This window comes from Bos mutus, chromosome 24 (genome assembly GCF_027580195.1).
Source record: "Bos mutus isolate GX-2022 chromosome 24, NWIPB_WYAK_1.1, whole genome shotgun sequence".
Lineage (NCBI taxonomy): Eukaryota > Metazoa > Chordata > Mammalia > Artiodactyla > Bovidae > Bos > Bos mutus.
The window spans coordinates 20767051-20788625 of NC_091640.1; the positions used below are offsets into that span (position 1 = coordinate 20767051).

The window sequence follows — 21575 nt, forward strand, 5'->3', positions numbered from 1 at the left end:
TTGAATATTGAGTTTTAAGTCAGTTTTTTCACCCTCCTCTTTCACCTTCATCAAGAGGCTCTTTAGTTCCTCTTTGCTTTCTGCCTTAAGAGTGGTGTCATCTGCATATCTGAGGTTGCTGATATTTCTCCTGGAAATCTTGATTCCAGCTTGTGATTCATCCAGCCCAGCATTTCGCATGATGTACTCTGCATATAAGTTAAATAACTAGGGTGACAATATACAGCCTTGACATACTCCTTTCCCAGTTTTGAACCAGTCCGTTATTCCATGTCCAGTTCTAACTGTTTCTTCTTGACATGCATACAGGTTTTTCAAGAGGCAGGTAAGGTGGTTTGGTATTCCCATCTCTTTAAGACTTTTCCACAGTTTGCTGTGATCCACACAGTCAAATCACACATCATAAAATCCTAAAAGATGATGCTGTTAAAGTGCTGCACTCAATGTGTCAGCTCTGAGTGTGACACCCTTTAATCTGCACCCAAATCCACAGGACCTAATCCTGGGAGAAAAGTCTCAAGTTTCACAAGGACAAGTGAACAGTTATCCAACCCCAAGAGGGTCAGTACTCACTGTGTGCAGCTCTGGACCCGGGCTGGGGGCTGGGGAGAGGCACAGGGACATATGTAAAACAGAAAATTTCACCCCAATTCTCAGGAAGCAGCCAAGTGGTCCCAGTTCTAAGAGGAAACACCCCCAAGTACAACAACGTCAAAGTCAAGAAGCAGGAACAGCTCCAGCCCCGCATGGCTCAGCCTCCTGTCTGACATCATCTGAAGCCAGCAGCATCATCTGCTTACTTACTGTCTGGTGACTCAGGTAGTAAAGAATCCGCATGCAATGCAGGAGACCTGGGTTCGATCCCTGGGTTGGGAAGATCCCCTGGGGCAACCTACTCCAGTATTCTTGCCTGGACAGAGGACCTGGCGGGCTACAGTCCATAAGGGTCACAAAGAATTGGTCTTGACTGAGCAACTAAACACATCTTCCCCAAGGTCCAGGGAGGCACAGGCATACTCTGCTGTATTTCCCATTACACCCCCAGTGATAATGCCCAGACCTGTGGTGAGAAGGTGCCCAGGGTTCATCTGTGGAATGAGTAATGCCCATACCCTGGCTGGCCCCACCTGGGGTGCCCTGTGCCCCCAGAGTAGAAGGTCAGTCTCAGCCGCAGGAGGGCCTGGCCTGGAGGTGGGAGGGGCTGGGAGGGCTGGGGTTGGACTAGGTTCTGCCCCCAACTTTGAAGCAGTCCCTTCCCACCTCTGAGCCACAGATTCCTCCCTCAGAAAGTATCGTGAATGGAGGTTGGCAGGGGAGGGCACGAGACCGCTACACTCCAGCTGCCTCTGAGATGCACAGCGGCTCACTGCCTGCTCGCCCTTCCTTAACCCAACTCCCACCCTCAGGGCACACCCGGGAGGCCCCTGGGCAGCTCTGTCCCCCAAGGCTGCTGGGGCACCCTGTCAACACTAGGCCCCCTCCAGCCGTTTCCAGAGCCCCAGCTGTGCATTCCTGTGTCGCAGGCCCTATCTTATCTCCCTGTTCTTCCCCCACCACCTCCGCCTCCCCTGTCCCCAACTGACGTCCCTGACCAACCAGGCCCTTATCACCGAGTCTCGATAGCTATTCTTAGTACCTCATTCCCTTCCAGAGCCCCGTCCTCCCTGTGCCTGGGCCTCCTGGCCGCATCGTCCAGATGGGGGCAGAGGCCCGCCACCCATGGAGCTTTGGTGCTGTGGGGTTCGCAAGGTGGGAGTCACATCAGAGACACTCGAGCCAGACTGGGGCCCCACGGGGATGGGCGTGGCTGTCCCCGGGTCAGCAGTTGGAGGCCGATGTGTGCCGCTTCTCTGGTTGTTGTTCCTCCCACACCCAAAAGCTTCACACAGGAGCATCTACCCTCCTGCCAGTGGAGAGTTGGGGTGGGGGTGAGGGGGGTATGGGAGCCCAGGGGCCGCCCCGACTGTCCAGCTGAATCCAGGGTCAGATCCAGACCTCCTCTCTGCCTTCAAACTGCACAAATCTGGTGCGGCTTCTTGCCCTTTGGGTTTAACAAACGTCTCCATCTCCGCCAGTCTGCAGTGTGGGCACCTGTGCTCTGGACGATGCCTGGTGTCATCTGTATCCCCAACGCCCCCTCTCAACCACCACGCAAAGCACCCATCTCTCGTGAGGGTTGAAAGATAAATAGGCAGGCAGGGAGGCCATTCGTTCCACACAGAGGCCAGCATGGCGCCCCCTAGGATGCGGACAGCGTGGCGAGTGCTCTGAGTCCGGAGAGGAAGGTTTTCTCAGTTTTATAAAGAAATAAACTGAGAAGAGGCAAGTCAGGGGACCCAGTAATACACTGAGGAGCCTGAAGCCTCTGCCCTGGGCCTCTGCCCTGTGGGGGCCACGCTGGACCACCTCATGACTGAGCCGGAAGGAAGAAGGTGTCCCCAGGGTGGAGAGCTCCACGGGGCGGCCCCACGGTGGGCTACTGCTTCCTCGCCGGCACAAGCGGTCCTCTCTCAGGACCACAGGGTACACGAGAAAGGGCATTTCCAGCTTTATGTGCTGATGACCTTCTTTCCACAACGACTTTCCAACCATCCCGGGAAAAGAACCCTTTGGCGGAGTGTTGGCAGTCTCTCGGTATGACCAGACCACTGGGGGAGCAAGACCATAAGGGCTGTGCAAATGCTTGGCTCCCACCCCAGTATTCTGTGGAAGCAAGCCCAGGCCGCAGTCTCACATCTGTCAGCCTAGGCCTCTGGCTATCCCAGGTCACTTCTGGACCCTCAGTGACAAGAAGGTGGCCACCAATATCACCGCAAGAAATCCTCTCAGATATCCATGTCTGTCTATTTTCTGCCTACAAGTGTCACACTATTTTGATTCTATATTTCTGCCTTACTTTTATTTTAAAAGTCTTAAGCATCCCATGGTAGTTTGCATGTGTGTGTATGAGAGAGAGAGACCAGCAGACAGACGGACAGGCAGATCCTGAAGGGCAGCTATCCTGTGTATGCTCAGGCCCTATGCTCCCAAGGAAAGAAGGAAGAGGGAGGGGAAAAGAGACAATGAAGAGGGCTGAGAGTCTTTGTTCTCACTTCCATTGAAGCCAAATCACCACCACCTACTCCTTGGGGCCTCCCTCACCATCCATGCCTCCTCCTGGGCCTGCCCACTCCGCTGGAGACCCATCCACATCTCCCTTCCTGACGCTGCATCTCTGGAATTCTCTTTCTCCACTTGCACACACATCCTTTCCACTGCGAGTTATCACACTGGCAGTCTCCAAAGGAAAATAAATGCAATGTCTCTGGGAGTTGATGGAAACTTATCTTCTTGACCCAAGTTTTCCCGACTGGGCCTGACTCACTCTGCAGGAGCCAGTCCAGCCAGCCAGAGCCTCCTGGGTGCGGGGGCCCAGGCTGCACTGCAGCCTCACGCACACAGCACGTACTGAGCCCCCACCAGGACCCAGGGGTCCACTTGGCTGCATCATCTCCCAACAGCAGTATACATGCTGCTGCCATTCACAGCCTTTCCTGGAAGAACTTTAAGGGCGGCAAAACGTCCTCAGGAACCATTCAAATGTTATTAATGAAAGGAATGTTTATTGCTCGGTAACGGACTTGTTCTTTACTAATCCTTTCCCCAGATATCCTTTATCAGAGAGGCACGCAGTTCATTTCTTCAACACGTCAATATCGACATACTCATCTGAAAACTCAAGTACAGTGGCATGTTTCCCAAGAGAATTATCAACCTGGCCACAGATATGGCCCCAGCCAAATGCCAGCTATTGAAAACAGAACGCTCTTCTGATAAAACACAATTAGAGTTGGCTGCTTTCTCCTGTTTAATCTCATTGCAAACATTACCTGCTCTATCATTGTGGGAACATTTCCAGCAACATTACGGATTTCCTTTTAGCTTAAGAACTTATTTTTCTGAATGGATTTTATGTCTCTGAGTATTTTTATAGTAAACAGAGACCCAAATAAAGAAAAAAATTAAAGACGATAATTGTATTGTTAATCTCTCCATCTATTTAGCACTTTTAAGAAATTGCTTGATTTTAATTTCCCCAACTTCCAATGTCTCCTAAGCCTACACACAACAAGAAAGCACTGAGAATATTTATGTTTTCTGCAGGTAAACTGACATTTGGATTAAAAGCTTGTCACAGACTGTAAGGTTATCTGAAAGGAATTCCCAGGTATTCAGTCCTGACTGTACAGAGATCATGGAAACCAAGGACAGCCATCTAATTAATTTGAATTTTGCTGAAATGGTTTAGCTCTGGAGATAAAAATCAGTTAATCTCTGGAGATAAAAATTCCCATTAACAAAGCTGTCAATCTTAATAATAAAAACCAGAAATCATGCAAACCAGAATTGCAATGGGTTGCCTTATAATGGACAGATATTTGTTGCTGTCTTTAATCTACTGGGAACCTACCAGGGTAAGTAACAGACAATTGGAAGGAATCATATATAGGTTACTTTGAGCCACGTAATACAGCAAAGACCAGAGAACTCAACGAGGGCAGCTGAAAGGAAACCTTCCTGCTTGCATCCAAACTGCTCCACCAAAACCACAGAAGGTTCACCTTTTTCTCCAGCATCTGACCAGTGAGCAATCCTACTGGGGCACGTGGGACTTAATAAAGTAGCTTTAATAAGTAAAAACAGGTAACTTTAATAAAACAGGCCTATCTAAACTAATTACAACTGCTTTCACTTCTGTACATCACTCTACAGTGGAGCCTAAGTTCTTAGATCTAAAAGAGATCTTCCAGACCTCTTAGGCCACCTTAATCTTACTGAAAACACATTGGAAAGCTCAAGCTCGGAAGGCACTGGCTCAGGTTCCCTGTAATCTGTGACAGATCCATGACTAAGGCAGAGGTCTTCCAATTCCCAGGGCAGTGCTCTTTCCACTACGTCTCCCTTTCCTTGCTGGAATCCTGCTGCTTCTTACACAACAGACAGGCAGAACCCCAAGTCTGCAAGGCGAACTACCTAGGTTCCAAGAACTTATTGGTAAGTAAGTTTACTTGAAATTAAAAAGAAATTTCCTTATGAAAGCAATGTTGCCTCTGTTGGATGAGATCCCAGGCTAGTCCACAAAAGCGAATTTAGAAGCTATGAGAAGCAGAAGCAGGTAATCCTCGAGCCTTCTGAGATGCTGTAAGTCCTCAAATACCTTTAATTGAGGTTCCAGTGCCGGGCAAGCTTCGACTCACGAGCCAAGTCATTGTCAAACCGTGAGGGCGAAGTGCGTAAATACAAAGGATTTGAAATGAGACCAGCCTGAGTTCAAGTTCAGGTTCACCCAACCTTGGCGGAGAGTTACAGGCTTTATTCTCTCAGCAAGAATCTAATGGAAAAAGAAGAGAATGGGACAGGGAAATGCTTTTCTTCTTCATGTGTGTGCCTGCCACGCTGGCGGGTTAACTATCAAAAGAGCCCTTCTCCCTCTAGGAACAAGTGAAGAGAGAGGCTAGTGAAAAGATGCCGTGCCCCAGAGGAGAGAAGTCCTGCCTGGAAGCAGAGGGTGGTGGTGGAGAAGGACGTGGGCAGCCGGCCCCACATCAGGGGTCAGAAGCAGAGGCGTATCTGAGGACCTGGAGAAAGACACCACCCAAGCCTGCCCTCCTTTACTCTGCAGGGAGGCCCCTGCCACCACCCTTCTGTCCTACCCTCTCAGTCCCCAGCCAGTGCACCTCCCGAAGGTCTCAGCCCTACCTTCACTTCCAACAGCGCTTCTGTGCCCTGACTGAGGGGACCCCACCAGACTCCAGGCAGACTTCACTCTCCCTGGTCAGCAGGAGAGGAGGTGGAACAGGGGCAATTAGGGAACTGAACCATAGTCCTCCCCACGCCAGGCCCTGGACAGGCCCCTCTTTATTCACCTCCCATGACAACCTTGACACCAGTCTTCATGTCCTGATCCGATCAGTTAGACACTGATGTTTGGAGAGGTTTCGTGACTTGTCCAAGGTTAGACAGCAAGCAAAGGGGAACGAGGCCCAAATCAACAGCTGCGTGGCCACGTGGGGCACATGCCACTGCCCCCAGCGGGCCCGCTGAATGCTGGTTCCCATGTACCACTGCACACAGCTTAGGGGCTATCGAGCTCACCATCTATGCTGAGGGTCGAGCAGGCCGCTGAGCCTGTTCAGGAAGCGGCTCAGAGCAAGGCCTCCTGGGAAAATGCCCTCCAGGCTCCACTGCGTAGAACACAATGATTATATTCAAATCTCCCGTGTGCAAAATGATGTGTGGTTTACAAGACCCCTGCTCTAAAAGATAAAATAAATCTTCATAGGTCTGTACTGATACAAATAAAAGAATGAATAAATAAAGGGGAAGAATAGACCAATAGATGGAGCATACCTCCCCACCAGTTGAACTGGGCTACATGTAGTGACTTTCTTCTAAAAAGGCCAGTTTGGAAAAGGAAGAAAGACTTCAACTGAGTGGAGAAACCTGACCAACTACCTGGGCCAGGTGATCTAGGATACAAGTAGATAAAATAATGCAGCTCAAAAACAGGTCACGCCCCATAGAGACTGATTTTTTTAAGGTTAGAAAGTACTAAAATATATTTGACAATTACAGGAGGGAAGGGGAGGTAAGAAGGACTCATGAAAACCAATTTGGCCAAGTCATCCGTATGGTTCAATGGAGCCATTTGGAGAGGTCATGGTTGCGGTGGGGAGGGGCTGGGAGGGCAATGGTGGGAGCCTGACTTTCTACCAAACAAGGACAAAAGAACAGGTTTTGTAAAAAGGCTTGAGGACTGTCCCACCTCCCCTCAGGGCAGCAAAACGTCACCAGGCCGATGGAGGCAGGAAGGAGGCCTGAAGGAGGCCCTCAATCGAGGCAGGAACTATCTTAATTCAGAGACACTCCCAGTCTCGATTCAGTTTTTCTGTCTTCTCTGCAGCAGCACCTGGTGTACAGACATCTTCGTAAAAGAGACCAGGGGTGGATGGTTCAAAGCGACAGGCCACCAAAAAATATATTTTTAAAACTGTTCAGTCCTCTTTTATTTCAGTCCTTAGGGATTTATGAAGGAGCAAGGGGTAAAAAGCCCACCTGAAATGACAGCCAGAAGGGGCCCCAAGACCACCCTCCTTGCCACCACTGCTCAACCTAACTACTAAGTCTCCATGTCCATCTTTCTTTCTCATTCCACCTACCAAAGAGTCATTCTTGTGATCCTGTATGTTTCCTTCGAGACTCCAAATAGCCTCAGAGAGAATGTGTCATTCAATTATTCACACCACACACACAACTGCTTTAATCCCATCTCCCAGACAGAGCGCCCTTTGACCCAGTGAGTGGGAAGAGGGGGATTAGAGGATGCGAAGGCACCCATCCACTCCTCCTGTCCCCCCCTTCCTCTTTTTCAGGATTCTCAAACATTTCTCTCCTTCTTGGAGACTCCAGGACTCACTCTTCAATAAGCTCAGGACCTTATATGTTAGCTGAATATTATGAACATTCAAGATGTTAATGAAATAAAACATGATAGGCTATGAGTCCGGCATTTGACTCCTTAAATCTTTGCTCGCTACATCGCCCATGATGAAGCAGAAACAAAAGCCTTTTACTATACCCAGGCTGTAACCTCCTGAGCTTAGTTAACTGTATGAGGCTCCAGAGATCTCTCTAAGAGAAATCAAGCAAGAGCAGGAACTGGCACTGTTCACAACAGTCAAGACGTGCAAACAACCTAAATGTCCACGGACAGATGAGTGGGTGAAGAAGATGTGGTAAACACATGCAACAGAATGCTACTCAGCCATAAAAAAGAATGAAACAATGCCATTTGCGGCAATGAGGATGCAACTAGAGATGATCATACTAAGTGAAATAAGTCAGAAAGAGAAAGTCAAACACCATATGATATCACTTATATGTGGAATCTAAAATATGATACAGAGAACAGATTTGAGGTTGCCAAGTGGGGGTGGGGGGGTGGGGTGGAGGGACAGACTGGGAATATGGGGTTAATAGACGCAAAGTGCTACAGACAGAATGGATGGACAACAAGGCCCTACTGTATAGCACAGGCAACTATATTCAGTATTCTTGGATAAGCCGTAATGGAAAAGAACATGAAAAAGAATTATGTGTATATATATAACTGAGTCACTTTACCGTACAACAGAAATTAATAAAACATTGTAAATCAACCGGACATCAATTTAAAATTTTTTATTTAGAATTCTCCCCTACCCTGTCAAAAACAAAGAGCAGGAACTGACTCAGAGGAAAAAAACAGCTCAAGAGCAGACACATCACTGTTCACCTGCTTCAGCAGCCGCTGTGGTTTTCTTTATCCTCATCCCATCAAGCAAGCCTGCCCGACTCCACGGAATCAGTTTCAGCTCTACCAATCTTACTAATAAAGTCAAATTACAAAAGCTGTCTCTTTCTCTTCCTTTTTGAATACTCCACCTTTTTACTGCTGGGTTCAGACACGATTAGTCTTTGAATGCAAGCCAAAATTCTTGCAAAAACCACATGCTGTATTCAGGAGCTTGTGCTTACTACAGAGTTTTCTACCACATCTGAAGTGGATAACCCACCAAGGTTGAGGGCTACAACTTTCACCAGGAAGTCTACATGATGACCCATCACAGGAGGATCCAGACCAAGATGAGTAATTGCCATAGCTGTGCCCAGCATGACGTTGCATTCATTTAAAAAAAAATTAAATGAAACCCAACATCAAATGAATCCTCAATGGTTTTCTAAATCCATATTGAAATCTCTTGACTAGGTATCAACACACAGCCATACATCCTCAAGCTTTTCTTCACCTGTCTCTCTCACCCAAGTCACATGCATCTTGGAGGCTGCTCCCATAAAACTTCTCTCTTCCCAAAACATCCTGATGCCTTGTTTCACTTCCTACTCCTTACAGGTTGGATATAACCTGGAGCTCCATGCCCCATCTAACCTCTCTCACATTTTTCTATTTCTTCTCCTTTCAGTTCAGTTTCAGTTCAGTCACTCAGTCATGTCCGACTCTTTGTGACCCCATGGACTGCAGCATGCCAGACTTCCCTGTCCATCACCAACCCCTGGAGTTTACTCAAATCCATGTTCATTGAGTCAGCAATGCCATCCAACCATCTCATCCTCTGTCATTCCCTTCTCCTCCCACCTTCAATCTTTCCCAGCATCAGGGTCTTTTCCAATGAGTCAGTTCTTCCCATCAGGTGGCCAAAGTATTGCAGTTTCAGCTTCAGCATCAGCCCTTCCAATGAATATTCAGGACTGATTTCCTTTAGAATGGACTGGTTGGATCTCCTTGCAGTCCAAGGGACTCTCAAGAGTCTTCTCCAACACCACAGTTCAAAAGCATCAATTCTTCGATGCTCAGCTTTCTTTATAGTCCAACTCTCACATCCATACACGACCACTGGAAAAACCATAGCCTTGACTAGACGGACCTTTCTTGGCAAAGTAATGTCTCTGCTTTTTAATATGCTGTCTAGGTTGGTCATAGCTTTTCTTCCAAGGAGCAAGTGTCTTTTAATTTCATGGCTGCAGTCACTATCTGCAGTGATTTTGGAGCCCAAAAAAAGAAAGTCTCTCACTGTTTCCGTTGTTTTCCCATTTATTTCCTATGAAGTGAGGGGACTGGATGCCATGATCTTAGTTTTCTGAATGTTGAGTTTTAAGCCAACTTTTTCACTCTCCTTTTTCACTTTCATCAAGAGGCTCTTTAGCTTGTCTTCCCTTTCTGCGATAAGTGTGGTATCATCTGCATATCTAAGGTTATTAATATTTGTCCTGGCAATCTTGATTCCAGCTTGTGTTTCATCCAGTGCCACATTTCCTATGATGTACTCTGCATAAAAGTTAAATAACCAGGGTGACAATATACAGCCTGACGTACTCCTTTCCCAATTTGGAATCAGTCTGTTGTTCCATGCCCAGTTCTAACTGTTGCTTCTTGAACTGCATACAAATTCCTCAGGAGGCAGGTAAGGTGGTCTGGCATTCCCATCTCTTGAAGAATTTTCCACAGTTTGTTGTGATCCACACAATCAAAGGCTTTGGCATAGTCAATAAAGCAGAAGTAGATGTTTTTTTGGAACTCTCTTGCTTTTTTGATGATGATCCAGTGGATGTTGGCATTTTAATCTCTGGTTCCTCTGCCTTTTCTAAATCCAGTTTGAACATTTGGAAGTTCACGGTTCACGTACTGTTGAGGCCTGGCTTGGAGAATTTTAAGCATTACTTTGCTAGCGTGTGAGATGAGTGCCATTGTGCAGTAGTTTGAGCATTCTTTGGCATTGCCTTTTTTTGGGATTGGGATGAAAACCGACCTTTTTCCAGCAAAGCAAAAGCACAGGTGCTAAAAAGGGAAACACACGCGCCTTTAAAGGAAGATCCCTTTACTGGAGAATATTTATACACCAGTGTCTTCCTTCTCAGACTCATATTCTTCAGCAGTAAGTGGCTATGACAAGTCACCTCATGACCTAGGAAGGGTGCTAGTCTGTGTGGCCCTGCTTCCCACGGATAGGTAAGAACCAGGATGTGTACAAAGCACTGGGCTTCAGGTAGGACTCTCTCAGGAAGTGTTGAGCAGCCCCTAAGAGCTCAACATAGCAGGGCAGTAGAAGTGGGCCCCTCTCTGACCCCATCACTGACACTGACACTGTCACCCTGTTTGAGTGACACTCTGAGGGACCCAAAAGCTGGAAGCCCCTCCCTATCCTTACAGCCACCCCTAAGGAAGGACCTCAATGAGCAGCTTGAGGACTACAGAGTCGACGACGGCTGCAGCTTTCTCCTCCTATTACGTCCCTACCTGTGACGTAAGAATGCACATTTGTTTTGACAAGAAATGAGCAGCTATTTTCAAAATACCTTCTAATGCATTACAATCAACTACCCTCTGTCCCCTCTTTCAAGAAAGAAACCCATCAGTATATCCAACCTAAGACCTCTTGCGCTGGTGCAGCTGATAAAGTCTGCACTTGAACCCCAGTCCTCTGGGCAGCCTTCCACATTTCTCAGAAAACTGCTTCCAGTCGCTGTCAGAAGTTGATGCAGCACAGACTGTCAGAGGTCACAGAGATGGAAAATCATGCATAGCTAAAGGGTCTGTTTGAGGCCCGGGGTTAATGATAACCGCACTTGGGGAGGGAGCCGGACTCACCTGTCACTGTTCACTGCTCCGGACAAAAGGAGTTCAGCAGGAACAGAGCCCCATTAACTCTGCAGGAGGTCTGGAAAACACTGGAAAAGTACAGGCCCTCAGGGGTGGCAGACCCAAACACCAGTGCATACCCAGGATGCACGAGGAACTGGTGGTATTTATAGATGCAGAGTTTCTGCATTAGGATGCAGGGTCCAGGAGCCTCTCAGGTCTGGCAGGTGGTCCCAGCTGTTAATACACCCCGTGGAGAGAGACTAGGAGGAGAGGGGAGGACAGAACCAAACCATGGATGGAAAGAGATGGGTCTGCTCCTCTTCCGAAGAAGGCCACAGGCAGTCCCATCTGTTTCTACTTTTGCCCTCCTTGGCAGCTTAAGCCAGGATCACTGTGTATGCAATAAATACTGAAATGTTCACTCCAATACCTGCTGACCCAACACAGAGCCTGAGGAAGGCAGGATTCATAGCATGGTTTATATATATATTTTAATTCTTTGGCTCTTTCCCATATTAAATACATTTCCTTGTGATCCCTAGACAACTTTGAAAAAGAAGGAAGTTCAAAAAATACTGCCAGCACCTGTCCAAGTGAAAAACAAATCTCTTTTAATAAAATTTTATTTAAAAGTTTTCCGCCCTGATGTATGGACAGAGTAACATGGAAACTTACATTACCATATGTAAAATTGATAGCCAAAGGGAATTTGCTGTATGACTCAAGGAACTTAAACTAGGGCTCTGTAACAACCGAGAGGGGTGAGATGGGGAAGGAGGCGGGAGGAGAGTTCAAGAGAGAGGGGACATATGTAAAAGTTTTCTACCCTAAAAGAATTATGATAGATATATTATTATTATGTGCGGGCATTCTAAGCTACTTCAGTCATGTCAGACTCTTTGCAGCCTTATGGACTATAACCACCAGGCTCCTCTGTCCGTGGGATTCTCCAGGCAAGAATACTGGAGTGGGTTGCCATTTCCTCCTCTAGGAGATCTTCCTGACCCAGGGATCAAACCCGAGTCTCTTACATTTCCTGCTTTGGCACATGGGTTCTTTACCACTGGCACTACCTGGGAAGCCTTATCATTATACAAATATGATCAAAACAAAAAATCTACAGTGAAACCTGAAGATTCTTCCCCCTTCTCATTCTCCCCACTTGATCCCAATATACCTCCCTAACAATTTTTGTTTTCAAATTCAAACAGTTCTTGACAACAGGCTCCTCCTAGGGTCAACGCGGATAAGGCTGGATGTAAACTAGCACTTTGGGTGGGCTCCATGCCAGAAGCAGGGACAGAAGATTGTGGCAGACATTCTGCAGGGTAGAAGGTTCTGGAATAGTCCCTTCAAGGATTATACTGGGGAATCAGTAAGAAACTGAAGGGACCTCCAGCTAAATCCAGCAGCTTGAACACATGCAGTCTGGTTTCAGAAATATTCCTGATACACCTGTTCTGCTATCATCTCCTCTCCAGTTTTCTTTGTCCTTATGGGCTTTTGCCTTTGTTCCATAAAAAAGTGGATCTCACTTTGGAAGGTTTGAAAATCAAAGATAAACGGGCATGTGTTCTAACCTTGCAGACTGCTACTGCTAAGTCACTTCAGTCGTGTCCGACTCTGTGCGACCCCATAGATGGGAGCCCACCAGGCTCTGCCGTCCCTGGGATTCTCCAGGCAAGAACACTGGAGTGGGTTGCCATTTCCTTCTCCAATGCATCAAAGTGAAAAATGAAAGTGAAGTCGCTCAGTCGTATCCGACTCTTAGCGACCCCATGGACTGTAGCCTACCAGGCTCCTCCATCCTGGGATTTTCCAGGCAAGAGTACTGGAGTGGGGTGCCACTGCCTTGTCCGACCTTGCAGACTAGAGAAAGCCAAAGCCTAAGTGGGGGCAATAAGAAGTGGGTCAGGGACTTCCCTAGGTGGTCCAGTGGTTAAGATTCCACAATTCCAAGTCAGGGGCATTGGTTCAATTCCTGGTCAGGAAACTGAGACCCCACCTGCTGTGCAGCAAAAAAAAAAAGAGAGAGAGAAGAAAAAAATGGGTCACTTCAAACTTCCCTGGTGGCACAGAGGATAGGAGTCCACCTGCCAATGCAGAGAACCCGGCTTTGATCCCTGGTCCAGGAAGATTCTACTTGCCTCAGAGCAACTAAGCTCATGCGCCGCAACTACTGAAATCCACACGTCCCAGAGCCCTTGCACTAAAACAAAGAGTAGACCCGCCTTGCTGCAACTAGAGGAAGCCCACACAAAGCCACAAAGACCCAGCACAGCTAAAAGTTAAATAAATAAAAATGTTTAAATAATAAATAAATAAAACAAAGTGGGTCACTTTATGATACGGAAAGCTAGGTGCTGGCTGGAGCTGAGACAGGGAGGATGGGTTCAAAGTAGTAAAAGGAACAGTTCAATGTGGGGATACCCTCTTCCAAGCCAAGGAACCAGGACACCGACTCTGCCCCCTGTCAGAGGATCAAGAGGGTAGGGGACTGTGGAAGCAGAACAGGCAGGCTGGAGAGACAGGCTTCAGGTGGAGAAAGTCAAGAAAAAATTGAACTGGTGGAATATCTGGTATATCCAAACAGATTGAGAAACTTTCTTCTGAGCTCTATCAGAAATCAGGGATAAACCTGTAACAGATACACAGAAAAACGGGGAGGATGTCCTATGTCCTGACATCCCTTGGCTCCCAGCACCAGCCCCATGATAGGACCCTAGGATCTGGACCCCACTTAAAGGTTGTGAGCAATTCAGTGACTGCAGCAATGAAATTAAAAGACTTGCTCCTTGACAGAAAAGCTATGACAAACCTAGACAGAGTATTTAAAAGCAGAGACATCACTTTGCTGACAAAGGTCCTTATAGTCAAAGCTATGGTTTTTCCAGTAGTCATGTATGGATGTGAGAGTTGGACAATAAAGAAGACTGAGCGCCAAAGAATTGATGCCTTCAAACTGTGGTGTAGAGAAGATTCTTGACAGTCACTCAGACAGCAAGCGGATGAAACCAATCAATCCTAAAGAAAATCAATCCTGAATATTCATTGGAAGGACTGGTGCTAAAGCTGAAGCTCCAATACTTTGGTCACCTAATGTGAAGAGCTGACTCAGTGGAAAAGACCCTGATGCTGGAAAAGATTGAAGGCAGGAGGAAAAGGGAACAACAGAGGACGAGATGGTTGGATGGCATCACCAACTCAATGGACATGAGTATGACCAAACTCTGGAAGATAGTGAGGGACAGGGAAGCCAGGCGTGTTGCAGTTCATGGGGTTGCAAAGAGTCAGACATGACTGAGTGACTGAACACCACCACCACCACATATATGCGACACTCATGTCCTTTCAGGGGTATATGCTCCATGAAGCCAAAGCGTGGGTCTAAAGCCTCTGTAAAACCCTAAAGACTCTACCAGAAAATTACTAGAGCTAATCAATGAATATAGCAGAGTTGCAGGATATAAAATTAGCACACAGAAACCCCTTGCATTCCTATACACTAACAATGAGAAAACAGAAAGAGAAATTAAGAAAACAATTCCATTCACCATTCTAACCAAAAGAATAAAATACTTAGGAATATATCTACCTAAAGAAACAAAAGACATATATATAGAAAACTATAAAACACTGGTGAAAGAAATCAAAGAGGACACAAATAGATGGAGGAATATACCATGTTCATGGATTGGAAGAATCAACAGTGAAAATGAGTATACTACCCAAAGCAATCTATAGATTCAATGCAATCCCTATCAAGCTACCAACAGTATTTTTCAGAGAACTAGAACAAATAATCGGAGAAGACAATGGCACCCCACTCCAGTACTCTTGCCTGGGAAATCCCATGGACGGAGGAGCCTGGTAGGCTACAGTCCATGGGGTTGCGAAGAGTCAGACACAACTGAGCAACTTCATTTTGACTTTCACTTTGATGCACTGGAGAGGGAAATGGCAACCCACTCCAGTGTTCTTGCCTGGAGAATCCCAGGGATGGGGGAGCCTGGTGGGCTGCCGTCTATGGGGTCGCACAGAGTCGGACACGACTGACAAGACTTAGCAGCAGCAGCAGCAGCAGAATAAATAATTTCACAATTTGTGTGGAAATACAAAAAACCTCAAATAGCCAAAGCAATCTTGAGAAAGAAGAATGGAACTGGAGGAATCAACCTGCCTGACTTCAGGCTCTACTACAAAGCTACAGTCATCAAGACAGTATGGTACTGGCACAAAGACAGAAATATAGATCAATGGAACAAAATAGAAAGCTCAGAGATAAATCCACGCACATATGGACACCTTATCTTTGACAAAGGAGGCAAGAATATACAATGAAGAAAAGACAATCTCTTTAACAAGTGGTGCTGGGAAAACTGGTCAACCACTTGTAAAAGAATGAAACTAGAACCCTTTCTAACACCATACACAAAAATAAACTCAAAATGGATTAAAGATCTAAACGTAAGACCAGAAACTATAAAACTCCTAGAGGAAAACATAGGCAAAACACTCTCCAACTTAAATCACAGCAGGATCCTCTATGACCCACCTCCCAAAGTAATGCAAATAAAAGCAAAAATAACCAAATGGGACCTAATTAAACTTAAAAGCTTTTGCACAACGAAGGAAACTATAAACAATGTGAAAAGACAGTCTTCAGAATGGGAGAAAATAATAGCAAACGAAGCAACTGACAAAGAATTAATCTCAAAAATATATAAGCAACAACTGTAGCTCAATTCCAGAAAAATAAATGACCTAATCAAAAAATGGGCCAAAGAACTAAACAGACAGTTCTCCAAAGAAGACATATAGATGGCTAACAAACACATGAAAAGATGCTCAACATCACTCATTGTCAGAGAAATGCAAATCAAAACCACAATAAGGTACCATCTCACGCAGGTCAGAATGGCTGCTATCCAAAAATCTACAAACAATAAATGCTGGAGAGGGTGTGGAGAAAAGGAAACCCTCTTACACTCTTGGTGGGAATGCAAACTAGTACAGCCACTATGGAGAACAGTGTGGAGATTCCTTAAAAAACTGGAAATAGAACTGCCACATGACCCAGCAATCTCACTGCTGGGCATACACACCAAGGAAACCAGAATTGAAAGAGACATGTGTACCCCAATGTTCATCACCGCACTGTTTTATAATAGCCAGGACATGGAAGCAACCTAGATGTCCATCAGCAGATGAATGGATAAGAAAGCTGTGATACATATACACAATGGAATATTACTCAGCCATTAAAAAGAATACATTTGAGTCAGTTCTAATGAGGTGGATGAAACTGGAGCCTATTACACAGAGTGAAGTAAGCCAGAAAGAAAAATACCAATACAGTATACTAACACATACATGGAATTTAGAAAGATAGTAACAATAACCCTATACGCGAGACAGAAAAAGAGACACAGATGTATAGAACAGTCTTTTGGACTCTGTGGGAGAAGGCAAGGGTGGGATGATCTAAGAGAATAGCATTGAAACATGTATATTATCATATGTGAAATGTATCTTCAGTCCAGGTTCGATGCATGAAACAGGGTGCTCAGGGCTGGTGCACTGGAATGACCCAGAGGGATGGGATGGGGAGGGAGGTGGGAGGGGGGTTCAAGATGGGGAACACATGTACACCCATAGCTGATTCATGTCAATGTATGACAAAAACCACTACAATATTGTAAAGCAATTCGCCTCCAACTAAAATAAATAAATTAAAAAAAAAATAAAGCCTCTTTAAGAGACCTCATGTGGGGCTCCCCTGGTGATCCAGTAGTTGAGAATCCATGTGCCAATGCAGGAGACAGGGGTTCAATCCCTGGCCCAGGAAGATCCCACGTGCCATGGAGCAACTAAGCCCATGCACCACAACTGCTGAGTCCACGCTCTAGAACCTTTGCTCCCCAACAAGAGAAGCCACTGCAATGAGAAGACCATGCACCACAACCGCACGTGGCAACCAAGACCCAGTGCAGCCACATATAAATAAAGAAATAACTTTTTAAAAAAGAGGTCCCATGTGAGGATCAGGGGGAGTACCCCCAACGCCAGAGTCGAGTGCATGGGTGGGGTGGGCAATGTGGCTGGGGGTCACAGGACGATTCTGAAGATTGAGGTCCTCCCTTCCCTTCTGGGTCCCAGAGCTGACTCTCCTCCAAGACTCCTCTCCTCAGTTCTCACCTGACCCACCTTACACTGTCAGGTATCAAATCCTCTTGTAGAGGAAAACCTTTGCCAAGCAAAAGGTATTTTTATACCCAGAGATGTATTAAGTTGATTTCTTTATCCTGATGTCTCTATGGCATCTGATCTGATACAAAAAACTAATGGAAAATGATTACATCCTCAGAGCAACACCAGTTAAGTTTGACCAAGAACTGTGCTAAAAGTACTTAGCCTGTATTCTTAATTTCTCAAGGAACCTCCCTACTATTTTCCATAGCAGATGCACCATTTAATCCAGCAATCCCATGTTGGGGTATTTATCTAAAAGAATTCAAATAAGAATCTGGGATAGGTATCTGCAGTCCCATGTTCACAGCAGTGGTATTCACAACAGCTACAATAACAGTTGTTTCTACAACTATTGAAACAATCCCAAGTGTCCATCAAGAGACAGATGGATAAAGAAGATGTGATACGTAACAGAATTCAGCCTTAAAAATGAGAAATGTAAAACATGCAACAACATAGATGAGCCTGGAGGATATTATGCCAAGCAAAATAAGCCAGTCACGGAAGGACAAATACTGCATGATTCCACTTATATGAGGTATCTAACATAGTCAGATTCCTAGAACCACAGAGTAGAATGGTGGTTGCCAGAGGCTAAGGGGAGGGGGAATGGGGAGTTACTAATCAGTGAGCATGAACTCTCAGTTATGCAAGATAAGTTCTAGAGATATGCTGTACAATGTTGTGCCTACGGTTAATAATACTGTATTGTACACTTAAAAATTAGTTAAAAGGGTTGACCTCATGTTAAATGCTCTTATTACAAAAATAAGAAATAATAATCTGTAAATGTTCAGATGTTTTCTTTTCACTTTTCAAATCCTTTGGGCTTCTCTTCTTGATCCACACTGACAGCACATGGTAAATTCCAAGCCAGACGGGCCTGCTTTGTAGGTGGATTCTGCCTTAATTCTTCAAGGAAAACTTCTGTTCGATCCTGCAGCTCTGAAAGGCGGCAAGAGCACTGAAAAGGCTCATGAGGTGCTTTTAAGGTTAAAGCCTTAATGTTCTCAACATCTCTGGCACAAAAAAAAATAACGCCAGTAGGCACTCTCCTCATTCTCATAATCCCTGATGACAATGGGTTGCATTCACAGGTCACCATCGTGGCCAGTCACTTTCAGGGGGACGAGTGGATCCACAGCCCCAGCCTGGCTCAAAGGAACTTGCAGGCAAATAAGGCTGCTGATCGGGGAGGGGCTAAAGACACATTTACAGGGGCAAATCTGGGAGACTGAATCTCAGGCAGGAAAGAAAGGAGCTTGGAGAGCAGGCTGGTTTGAGGCTGAAAGAGGGTTGACACCAAGGCCAGGGTGGGCCGAGCCACTGTGGTGGCCTGAGGATGCAAATTTCAATCTGACCCAGTCTAATTAATTCTGGACACATGACATCTCTGACAAACAGGTCCTATAGGTGGATGGTGCAGAACCATTAGCTAGTACTATGACCAACCTTCCCTGCTCCCCTGTTTCCCTTCACCCCACCCCCACAGAAAATCTGCACTTTACCCTGGGGAGGACTCAGTTCCTGCCAGGCAGCTTTCTGAATGCTGGTGTGCAGCCCCCAGGACTCAGAGAGGAGAGGGGAGGAGAGGAGAGGAGAAAGGCGGCATACGTCTGAGGAATGAGCAGACTGGCTAAGTCCATCTACTTCCCACAGGACCAAAGAGTACCAGGGAAAGACAGAGACACCATGGTTGCTGGTGGGGAAGAAGGGCAAGATTTCTGGTAGCAGTTTTGAGTTCTGACAGACACGGGAAGAAGAGAAAGAAGGATTTGTAATCACTCTGAAGAAAGTAAAGAACCAATTTCAGCTCTGTTGAAATGACTTTCAGCTGCCAGATCCTCTCTTTACCATGACCTCTCTGCAAGACAGGCCTTGATGAGTGCTGACTTCCTAAGGGGACACATGCCTCACCAGCTCTGAGATCCATGACCTTGGCTACATGTTCGAACATGATGTATAAACTAGCTTTCTCTTTGCTGTACCCATCATATTTAAGTTCATGCTGACCATCACAAGTCCAAGAGATATGCCTTAGATTAATTTGGGATGTCAGAACAAGGTTATAAACCCTTCGTTTTTCAAGTGATTTGGGTGTTTTGCCCCTCTTGGAGTCACGAAAGAAATGAAAGTGGTTTGCTAAGAAAATTCGTAATATAAACATGGGTATGTTTAGCTTGTAAAAAGGAAACTAAATGAAAAGACTATCGTAGCTGGTACCAGTCAGTGAATGAAAGTGATTAACTGTTCTGTGAGACCCCAGAGACTGGAGCCAGGTCCAGCTTTTCTGGGTTCATTGCCCATTAAGTAGTTGTCTCACATGTGTGCTAACTTGTTCCAGTCGTGTCTGACTCTTTGCGACGCTATGAACTGTGGCCCACCAGGCTCCTCTGTCCGCGGGATTTTATAGACAAGAACACTGGAGTGGGCTACCATACCCTTCTCCAGGGGATCTTCCTGACCCAGGGATTGAACCCGCGTCTCTTAAGTCTCCTGCATTGGCAGGTGGGTTCCTTACCACGAGCACCAACTGGGAAGCCCTGAAGTTAATTTTTTTAATTTTTAAAATAAATGCATGTTTTCTAAATAGTCTCTAATACAGTGAATTTCCTTTAAAAGTACTAACTATGAATATTAGCCCAAACATCCCCTTATTTTATACACTTCACCTCAAGAAACCACAGACGATCTTAGCTCAGCACCCCAGTCTTCTCCACCCCTCCAGAGAGCACCCTGGTTGCCTGCCCTCTCCCTCTAATTCTCTCCTAGATTTATCACTGGCTGCTCATCAAATGTGGATTTCTTTCCCTTTATCAAACTATAATAAAAAACATGACTTCCAAAATTTCCCCAAACCAGAATATGGTCATATGGTTATTTTCATCATGATTATAACCATAATCATGGTGTTTATTAATTATAACCATAATTTGGTGTTTATTAATGCTTCCTACCCTGGGCACCTATTTAGTAATGAATCAATAATCAAATTGAACTTAGCATTTTTCTCTAAAAAAATTGTATTTTAAGACCTATGTTTGATGAACAACTTACTGAACAAACTTTTGTGTATATTAGAACACAAAGAAAGAAATGTCATTTTTAAAATTCCAAGAATCTCTAACCAAGAATAAAATGCTATGGGTTTTTTTTAGACTTTACATTTTATTGCTGTTTTAGAATGTATTTATCTCCTGTAGTATAATTCTGGTGAAAATGTTGGGGAAGAAGGGAGTAAAAGAGTGAGGGAAACAGTTAACACAGTGACTAAGGTTAAGGGGTCAGACAGACTTGGGTTCCAGACTTGGGTGTCTCTGGGACACCAGGCAGGTACCTTAAGAGTCTCTACCCTACACCCACATTATCAGGATGACAACGGCATATACAGTATAAACATAAAGTGAACACGTAAAGAAAATTAAGAATTAAATAGTACTGAAAGTTCCCAGGTGGAACCTGCGGTAAAGAATCTGCCTGCCAATGCAGGAGACACAAGAGACTCAGGTTCGATCCCTGGGTTGGGAAGATCCCCTGGTGTAGGAAATGGCACCTCACTTCAGTACTCTTGCTGGAAAATTCCATGAGCAGAGGAGCTTGGCAGGCTACAGTCCCTGGGGCTGCAAAGAGGCGGACACAACGGAGCACAAAGAGCAAAAATTATTCAAGCTATATACTTAATATTCTGTGTCTTCCTTTACGTTTTATCTTAATAAACACAATAAATACTTAAAATATATATGTACCATTTCCTTTCAGTTATCTAGCAATCAAGCCCAGTGACAGAACTGCTTTCAAACACAGGAAATTGGGGCAGTTTCCAAGTGATTTGAGGGTCAGCATGTCCCTGCAATGCAGCCTGTAATTCTTGCATTAGGGATTAATTGCTTTGATTAAAACACTGTACTCTTCAAGAATCTTTTAAACGCAAATACCCCCATGAGGCCCCAGGGTAAGGGAGTTCTTCCCATCACTCCCAAAAAAGAGAACACTGAGAAATGGCTGTCAGGACCTCCCTGGTGGTCCGGTGGTTAAGAATCCTCCTTCTTCTGTAGGAGACACAGATTCAGTCCCTGGTAACTAAGATCCCATGTGCCATGGGGCAACGACTGAGCCTGCGCTCCACAACTAGCGAGAAGCCTGC

The 21575-nt window shown here is 45.6% G+C and overlaps 1 protein-coding gene across 8 annotated transcripts in view; it reads right to left on the reverse strand.

Moving 5' to 3' along the window:
* FHOD3 (formin homology 2 domain containing 3) overlaps positions 1 to 21575 on the reverse strand; it is a 523370-nt gene that overhangs the window by 335929 nt on the left and 165866 nt on the right. The window lies entirely within an intron of this gene.